This window comes from Trachymyrmex septentrionalis, unplaced genomic scaffold (assembly GCF_001594115.1).
Source record: "Trachymyrmex septentrionalis isolate Tsep2-gDNA-1 unplaced genomic scaffold, Tsep1.0 scaffold194, whole genome shotgun sequence".
NCBI classification, from domain to species: Eukaryota; Metazoa; Arthropoda; class Insecta; order Hymenoptera; family Formicidae; genus Trachymyrmex; species Trachymyrmex septentrionalis.
This window is the reverse complement of record NW_017305114.1, coordinates 37898-48056: the sequence shown is the minus strand read 5'-3', so window position 1 is coordinate 48056 and position 10159 is coordinate 37898. Positions and strand designations below refer to the sequence as shown.

General features: G+C 36.6%; 1 pseudogene; it reads right to left on the bottom strand.

Moving 5' to 3' along the window:
• Positions 1 to 7826: 7826 nt before the first annotated feature.
• LOC108747118 lies at positions 7827 to 8432 on the bottom strand (annotated as a pseudogene).
• Positions 8433 to 10159: the final 1727 nt, after the last annotated feature.

The following is a 10159-nucleotide window of genomic DNA, read 5'->3' as shown; positions in this document are numbered from 1 at the left end:
ATATTCTATATTACTTATTATTATTTAGTATTATAATTACTTTTACGACTTATATTATTTTATAGATCTTTCCACTACCTCGAAAGAAATATGCAACAAAGAATTTGATAAAGTTAAATATTTAGAGAAAAAGCTGGAAGAAGCCAACAGAAAAATTGAATCAGCCAACAAACTTCTCTCGAAAAGTTATCGAATTAACAATATGTTAAAGAAGCATATTAAGAGATTGACTAGAAACAACTTTGAGAACCGAAATTATGCGAAATTAGAATCAGCGATTAAGCAAACATTTACTGGCGACCAAATAGAAACTCTCATGCGTCAATCTTCACGCATGCATACATGTCTAATAATACTATAAGAAAGCACTCCGATTGAAGATTTCTTGGTTGTACTGGTTATCAACAGTTATTGAAGGAAAAAATATTTCTGAAGACTGAACACATTTCAAAGAATACTAGAAAATATCGAATTTGAAGAAGAAATTAGAACTAAACAAGTCCCAGTTCAATGTCTTACATTTTAAACAAAATTCAAAGATCATTGCGATATCGAAGTACTCGTATTTAAAGCCAGTAAGTAACTCTAGTTACGAAGAAAATGATAGAATTTTTGTTGGTGATTTTTTGAGTCGACTCAAAGCAAAGGAAATGAAAAGAAACCTGCCATATATTTCTGATTTTTCAACACAAAAAGTAAACTTAGACGTTACTGAAATGAATGTATTGTACAATCTTGCCGGATATATTCTGTCCCGTATTTCAAAAAATAATCATATGAATTATGTTTGAATTCCGCAGGTATTATTATTGTTTATTAATGTTTCCACCATTGTGATTACATAACTTCCTTAATTACAATTTAATTACAATTTGATTCTTTATATTTATCAATCATTCTCTTTGTTTATTTCTCCTTCATTCATTCTCTTTCTCTCAACTTTCACCATCCACTCATATCCTCTCCCATCCTCGTTTAATACATCTATTTCATCTTCATTCTCTCCATCCAAACCTACACATACTCTCAGGTGTCTTACTGACTCACTCTCCCATCCACACAATCTACATCTTCTCTCCTCATCCTTCAACCAATACTTATTTCCTTTCGTTTCATTTCCGCACCTCCATCTTGCTACTCTCTGTATTTTCTTTCCCTCGGTCCTATTTTTGTTTCTTCTTATATATTCTGGGATACCTTGTACCCATCTGTATTCCTCACATGACTTTGATTTACTCACTTTAAATCCCCTCTCCTGTTCGTCTACCTCCGTATCTCTGTCTTTCATCCTGGTCCACTTGTCCTCTCCTTCTTCCTGCAGTGCTTCTTCACTTCTACCACACCTCCACAAATAGTTCCGCCTCTCTATACTTTCCTTTGTCCAATCTTTTTCCTCCCTCTCTTTCTCCTCTCTTCTTCTTTCTTTAATACATCTCTGTCCTATTTCTCCTACTTTTCCACACTCCATTTTGTCCTCAAACCACCCTGCTCTCTTGCCTGCTTCAATTCTTATTTTCTCTCTTTTCAATTCTTCTCTTACTACATATCCCGGTGTTGTTCCATCCAACTTTAATATCCATCTTAAATATTTCTCTTGCAGCTTCTCTACTTCCTTCCATTCTTTATACCCCCATATCTCCACCCCATATAAAAGTATCCCCTTCACTATGCTATCGAATAACTTCACTCTCCATCTTATGTCCCCCTTAAACTTTCTCTCCCCAAAGCTCCATATCCACCCCATTGCTATCCTGGCTTTTCTTACCCTCTCTCTTATATGTCCATCCTCCTTATTATTACTTTTCATAATATATCCTAGATATTTAATTTCCTTCACTTCTTCTATTTTTTTTTCCCCCCACCACCAGCTTCCTACTTTCTTTCTTCCTCCATCATTTTGGAATACCACAACTTTCGACTTTTCCGTACTTAATTCTAGCTTCTTTCTCTCCAAATATCCTTTCAGCATCCTCAACATCACTCTCATCTGTCCTTCCTCTTCCGCTACCATTACAATATCATCCGCGTATTCCAGTGTCCATACTTTACTACTCCCTACTTTTACTCCGCCTGGCCCTTTTTCCATTTCCTCTTCAATGTCGGCAATATATATATTAAATAACGTTGGGCTAAGCGGACACCCTTGCCTCACTCCTTTCTTCACCCTAAATTCTTCTGTTTCTTCATCCCCTATCCTTACTCTGCATCTCGTATCCTCATAAATCTCCCTCACCCTATCTATTATACTTTCTGTAATTCCTCTTTTCTTCATCATATCCCATAGTACTGCTCTATCTATATTATCAAACGCTGCTTTTAGATCTGCAAACAACACCCATAACTTCTTTTTATCCTTTAACCTTCTTCCTATTAAATATTTTAGTATCTTTATATTCTCTATTGTGCTTCTTCCCTTTCTAAAACCTGCTTGTGATCTTCCCCACCCATTCTTATCATCTAATTCTTCAACGATTCTCTTGTTTAATATATTCGTATATATTTTATAAGATGTACACATTAAAGTCACTCCTCTGTAGTTTTTTACGTCTTTCTTCTCTCCTCTCTTCCATATAGGTACTACCATTCCTATCCTCCATTCCTCTGGTATACCTTCTCCACTCCATACTTTCTTTATTACTTCTCCTAACTTCTTCCACACTTTTTCCCCCCCACTTATCCATACCTCGTTTTTTAACTCATCTATTCCTGCTGCTTTACCTTTCTTTAACCTTTTTATTTCCTCGTAGACCTTTTCCATCTCTAACTCCTCGTCTCCTCTTCTATCTCTCTCTATTCTTTTTTCAGCAATTGCTATCTGCTTATCTCCTCCTAACGTTTCCATGAAGAATTTCTCCCACTTTTCCATTGTTATTTCTTTACTTATTTCCTGCCTTCTTTTCCTATTCTTGTTTATAAAATTCCATGCCTGTTTTTCAGTCCTTATTTTTTCTACTTCCTTCTCTTCCCTTTTCATATATTCTTTCTTCTTCCTCTCACATAATTCCCTGTAATCTTTCCTTTTCTTTATGTATTCTCTATACTTTCCTTCCTCTTGACCTTTTCTATACTCTCTTCTAGCTTTATGCGCTTTTCTCTTTTCCACTTTACATTCTCTGTCCCACCACGGCACCCATCCTAACCCTCTTTTCTTTGTTTTTTCTTTCCTTGACATTGCTTTCTTAATTTCTTCCTGTAGCTCCTTCCATTCTTTTCCTCCTTCCGTTTCCTTCCATCTGACCTTTTGTATATTTTCTCTATACTTTTTTTCTCCCTCTTCTGTCCAATCCTGCACTTGCCCTCCCACACTACTCTCCTCTATTTCCTCTTTCTTCCATTTATTTTTTATTATTACTTCTATTGGTTGGTGATCTGACTCTATTCTATCCCCTACCTTCAATTCTTTTATCCTCTCCCATGCACTCCAATTTACAATCCCGTAATCTATCACAGTTTTTCTATCGTCTTTTTCATATGTCCACTCTCCCATTTCATCTCCTCTTTTTTGGCCATTCATTATTATCCAGCCTCTCTCCTCTACCATTTTTAACATCTCTCTTCCTTCCCCATTTATCTTCTTATCTTTCGAGTTTCTTTTTACTACCTCATTTACTATCTCACTTTCCTCCCATCCTCCTTCTATTCCTATCCTCGCGTTAAAATCCCCTAATATGATCATATTTTCCTCCTCATCTTCTTTTACCTCCTTCTTTATATTTTCTAATGTCTCTTTCCTTCCTTCTCTATTATATACATTAATAATTCTCCATATCACTCCTCCTGTCTCAATCCTTCTTTCTTGTATCCCCTCTTCTTCCTCTCTTTCTCCTATAATTTCTACTAACTCTTTTCTTATCCCCGTGATTATTCCTCCCATTGCTCTTCCTTTTCTATGTTTACGTTCTGCTTCCTGGCATTTCCAATTCCACCCTTCTGGTAATTTTGCTTTCAAATCTTCCCATTCCTTCTTCTCTATCCACGTTTCCATCAATCCAATTACATCAAATCCTCTTATGTACTCCCAAAAATCTGCTTTTTTGTTTTTTACTCCTGCCACGTTCCATCCTACTATCTTAATCTCTTCCACTTCTCTCTCACCTCTTACTTTCCCTTCCCCCTTTTTCTTACTTCTGTTATTTCTATTTCTTCCTTTTCTTCTATTCACTTCCTTCCTTCTTTCCCTCTCCCATCTCTCCTGTTTTCCATACACTCTCGTACTCTCTCCACCACATTCACACTTCTTTCTTTCTCTACTACATTCGTTCTTTCTTCTCTCTCTACTGACATCTTCTTTCATTCTTTCCATATTACATACATTCTTCTTTCTCTCTCCATCCACCCCTTTCTTTCGATCCTCATTCATCCATATTTTCATCTCTATCTCCCCTCCCTCTCCCCCCCTGCCCCCTTTGAAACCCCTTTCTCATCTCTTGTCTCTCCTCATCCCATTCATACATTGTTCCATCTACCAAACATTTTCCCGTTCTTACATTTACTCTTTTCCCTTTCGCACTCTCCGCTTTCGCCCACTTTCTAATATTTCTCTGAATTTTATCATCTTCGCTTGTCAGGTCATCGTCTACATATATTCTCGACCCTTTTAGCTTACTTCTATTCTTCATTACTTCTCTTTTACTATCGTAACTACTCATTTTAACTAAAATTACCTTAGCTCCCCCTCTCCCTATATTAAACGCTTCTACTATTTCTGATTCTACCTCCCCCCCTCCCGTATTTCTAACTACTTCTTTCGCGATTTTTAGAGCACTATCTTCCGTATTCCCCACCCCCCTAATTACAATATTCGCTTTCTTCTCTCTTCTCTCCATCTGATTTATTCTTCTTTTCAGTTCTTCGTTTTCTTCTTTCCATTTCTTCTCTTTTTCTTCAAATTCTTCTTTCATTTTTCTAAAATTCTCTTTTAATTCTTCTTTAAATTTCTCATTATCTTCCTTCCATTTCTTCCTAAACTTATCATTCTCTTCTCCTATCACTTTTCTTATTATATTTTCCAGATCCTCTACCTTTACATCCGACATTTTAATTATTTTGGCGGTCTCCTTCTTCTGCTTTGTATTTCTTTGCGTTTCTTTCTCAGCCTGACTTTCTTCTCTCGCGCGCTTCGCTTTCCACCTCTCAAATGAGTCTAGCACCGACGACGCGCTGCTTGTACTTTGCCTTCTTTCCCTCAGTAAACTCTCGGCTTTCGTCGGCCTCCCTCGGCGCTGGTAGCTGTTCCCACTTACGGTGCTTTTCTCGTCCACGCTTTCTTTCTCCGTCACTCTCTCTTCGTTCTCGTACTCTCCGCCCGCCCTCCCCGCTACTGTCCAGTGTTTTCCCCACACCCACTCTCTTGTTCGGCTGAGACTTCCACTGTCCGTACTCCCTTCCACAGACTTTTCCTCCTCCTCTTCTCCTTTCATACGTCTGTTCACTCTAGTGTCGGTGCGCGCGCCTTGTATTCGCTTATCGTCGCGATGACGTCATACGCACGTCACTTCCCTTCCACGTGTTTCTCTCCTGTGTATTACTCCTTCTCTGTACCCGTGTTTCGGCGCTTTTTGAGGTTAGGTCCGCTGTCACCCTTCCTTCTTCTCCTTTTGCTCCTTTCTGGTGCGAGAAAACTGTGGCTATCTTTTTGCTTGCCTTTCACCCGGATCTATACAAACAAACTCCCTCTCACGGGAGTAGATTACGCAGAATCAGATTCTCCAATTTTACTTCTCCTTATAGAATAAATTTCTTTGCTTTCGCCTGTACTCACCCATAACCGGAAGTCCCAATTCCGCAGGAATTCTCTAACACATAATCCGACTTTAAAATTCGCACAATTCGTTTTATTGAAATGTTATCGACGTAATACATTATTTTTCAATAATGCAACATTTGAATTTTTTCATCAGATGGAAATTATTATTAGACAATATGTTCCATACCTCAAAAGAAATTTTGATGCAAATAAATATGATTTAATTACTTTTTTAAAGGAAAAAATGCATTGTGTTTTGTGCGACACATTAAAAAACTGTCATAACATAAAAAATAAAATAGTAATACGTTTTATTCAACTTCAAATTGAAAATAATAAAAGCCAATTACCGAATAAAGTGTACAACAGTAAAACTATGGTAATACATGTGATAGTACGATAGTTCAAAGACATTTATTTATAAGCATTATAACGTAAAACTTTTATATTAGGTTAAGTAAAAAGTTATCGCGTTTTTTTTAAAGACATCTATCAGTAAAAACCGCAATTACTTTCTTACCAACAATATAAATATATCTTAATAGAGTAAAGTTTCAGCTTTAAAAATCTCTTTTTTAAATTATACGATACGACAATTTTTAATGGAATTATGAGCAACTAAAGTCAAAATAATTCTTTTATTTAATCCGCGATAACTCAGTAATCAAAAGTCGTAGGAATATTTAAAAAAAAACGATTTTGTAGGGAAAGTATCAAGCTTTCACTAGGTAATCAAAAATTTTCTCAAATTCGTTTTGGACAAGTTACAAATCCACAAAGTAAGAAGAATCTTTTTCAGCTCGTAGTTTTTGGTATGTAAAAATTATCAAACTCATATAAACTTAAAAAATGTGATAAGCTTTTAAAAGTAGAGATTTCAAACCCTTTAAAATCCTTTTTTTAAATTTGAATTTCATTCATTATTGACGAAGATATTGTATATACAACTTTGAGCTAAAAAATACGCGATGACTTTTTACTCAACCTAATATAAAAATTAAATTTTCCAAAAAGTGATTATTTTGTTTGAATAATGAAACTTCCATCCTTTTACATATGTATTTCTATATTTACTGAATTACGTCTCATTGATTACATTTATTGCTGACGATGCAATAAGCTTGTTCTTTTTAGTTGAATTTTTTGCACGGTTTAAGTTTCCACCTTTTTCATACAATGCGAAGAGAAAAAGAGGAAAGATAAATCGAGATGAGAGAAAAGCAAGAAGTTATTAAAACCAATATTAAAAACAATAAGCCTTATAGTTCACGTCATGTATACTATTCTAATTTTCCTCCTATTCGCGCTGAGCAAGCTTCTATATTGGTGCTGCCAATTGTGAGAGCACAAGTCACGTGCACCAATCACGCGGATTCCCAAATGTCCAGACTCTTTACTTCTAAGGACTCTAGTTTAAGCAGAGACGCTCCTGAGCCAGAGCGTCACGTGAGCGTCCGGTGGCTCGGCCCAGTGATGCCAGATATGTTCCGCACTCGCGCATGCGCGCAGTCTAAAGCGCCAGTACAGTATCTAATCCGTTTGTGAAACTGGTATCCTTAGTCGCCCCAAAGAGAAATATAATAGAATTATAAATTTATAGAAATTAGACATACTTCTTATTGTGGGATATCAATTTCTACATTAACACTATTTACATTATCTATATGAGAAGCTGATTCGGAATTGATAAATTATATCGACAACGTTTCAACGAAATATTAAAAATTTTACATCAAGCACTATTCATTCTCTACTAATCAACCTTTTAAGATATTTTCATCCAAAATCTTCTAAATTTTCGTATACGTACCTTTTTTGTACGTAATAAGTTGTAATAAGTTCCGTATTAACTCGTTTCTGGGCAGCTAATGATGTAGCGGCATGACGAGTACTATGTGATGAAAATATATCACTACGTACTTCGCATTCCTACAGACCCTTGTGGATCCAACGGCTTATCGTTTAAACACCTACTGGTTTATGAAGCTTCATAGAGAATTACAAGCAGGCATAGAGAATTACAAGCATTTGGCCGCAGGTTCTTAGTAGTATTCAAATATGACTTTAAGATGGACGCAGTTCAAACAAAGTTCCGGATGATCGATAAATCATGAGAAAGTAAGTAACGGCTGCGCACGGATATTTTAATGCGATCTGGAATTTCAATAAGGAGTTTAGAGGATACAATATGCTGAATCCTAATGGCCGCGAGCGTTTAAGCGCGTTGTCCTGATTCTAAGGCTAGTAGTAAAATTAATTTCCTAGTTGGGATATCTAGTTGTAATGAATCGTACGGGTAGAGTTTCGCCAGTTCCGCAATCACAGGTGCTGGATCCCAAATGAATTCGTATCGAGACCTCTGTGGTTTAAGAATACTGACATCCTTACAGAATGTTTGATAAGGGGGTGATTACCAATTAAGTTTCCAGAAATAAGAGAGATTGCCAAGTAGAAGCCAATATGTTGAAGTTCCTGAATCAGAAAAAAGAGAACCTGGTCAATTCCAGGTGAGAAAGGAGAGATCTGTTGATTCTGACAGAACATTTAGGAACACAGTAGGACAGTATTGTTTTATCATAGCTGGCGACAGTGATGCGATGATAATGTCCAGTGCTGTTGACGGATCTGCCTGCGATCGGAACGCCTCCCTAATAACTTCCCTGCCACCAGGGAAAGATTTTTCCATTCTGGATATAGAGTCCTGAGAGAAGATAATAACAAAGAATGAGATAATGGCAATATGAGTGGGTTGAAAATTAACAAGCAAAGATACAGGGAAAACCAAGATTGTGCGACCCATCAAGACACAAGCAGGACTTCCACGACTTGCTCGTCTATAATTTTACGCAGAACTTTCGAAATTAAAATAAATGGAGGGAAAGCATAAAAACTAGTGCCAAAACTAGTGCTTAATGTAAAGGTATCAATTGCCCATGAACCTAAAAATGTTAGGGAGCCAGAAAATGTATGTTTCGTTTTTGGTATTGATCGCCGAAGAAGTCTATTTCAAAGAGGCTAAACATCCTTTCTACTTGTTTTCATAATGACTATTCAGTATCAATACTTAAGACCCTTGATTCGAAGTCAGCGAAGCTAATTGTCAAGTGAAGCAATATAAGAGACGAATAGAAAAATGTTTCGTACTTCACACCACTTCCAAATATTTCTAGTGGTGTCAGACAGAATAGGATATTGAATTGAGACGAATCTGTTTATATATGAAAGAGCGGTTGTGTTGTCGATATGGAGGAGGACGTTACAGTCTTGAAGATTTGCCGCGAAGGATTTGAGGGCATAAAAAGCAGCTTTCAATTCTAATGCATTGATATGAAAAAGATCTTTCTCCGTTGACCACTAACCATTAACCCGCTATTACAAGAAGCTCCCCATCCTGTCAGAGACGCCTCAAAAAAGATTTCGTATGCATAAGAATTTAGGCGAATTACGTTCGCTTGATTACTATCAGAAAATACACTGATCCATCATTCAAAATCATCAAGTACGAAGGAATCGACATCCGCACGTTATAATTGCCCGCACTGATTTCGAGAGCTAGGAACCTTTCCCTTTCGAATCTTTTTGTATATAAAATTCCGTATTGGACCACTGGACAAATCACAATCAGGGATCCTATCATGCCTGCGAATTTTCTAATCGAACATTATAACCTTTGCAACATATCCCACATTAAGACTAAGAGCTTTATATCTTTTATTTAGCGGGATGGCTACCGATTGCTTGATTGAATTAAAAATGAAGCCCAGAGATTTACATTTAGAAGGCACAATTTAGAATAGTTAACTAGGAAACCAAGTTCTTCAAGCAAGCTTAATGATACAATCACATTCTTCTAGCATTCCTTCTTTGTTGTATCTAGAATCAGGAGATCGTTTAAGTAAATAACAGATTGGAAGTCTTTTTCTCTTAATATTTTAATCACCGGACGCATGAGTTTGGTGAAGATGTATGATGCTGTGGCTAAACCAAAGGGCAAACAAGTAAACTCATAAATATTTTTCCATTGGAAGCGGAAAAACTTTCTGTGCGAGAGATACATAGGAACTAGGAAGTAAGCGTCCTTAAGATTCAATGAAGCTATATAGCAATTTGAGGTCATAAGCCTTATCACAGAGCATCAGTCCTCCATTTTTAAATGGAGGGAAGGATATACGAATTTAAGTCTTTGAGATTTAAAATAAATCGTGACCCTCCTGACGCTTTTTTGACTAAAAAAAGGAAGATAAAAATTGATCTGCTGCAAATTGGACAGGGATTATAGCTCCCTTTCGACATAGATGATTAATCTCCTCGTCGCATTTTTAGTACCTTCCGTAGGGAAAATCAGTTCTCTTATGTAGGAGCGAGCGAAAAGTGTTATTGCGAAATGGATTCTGTAACTTCGTATTACCTCAA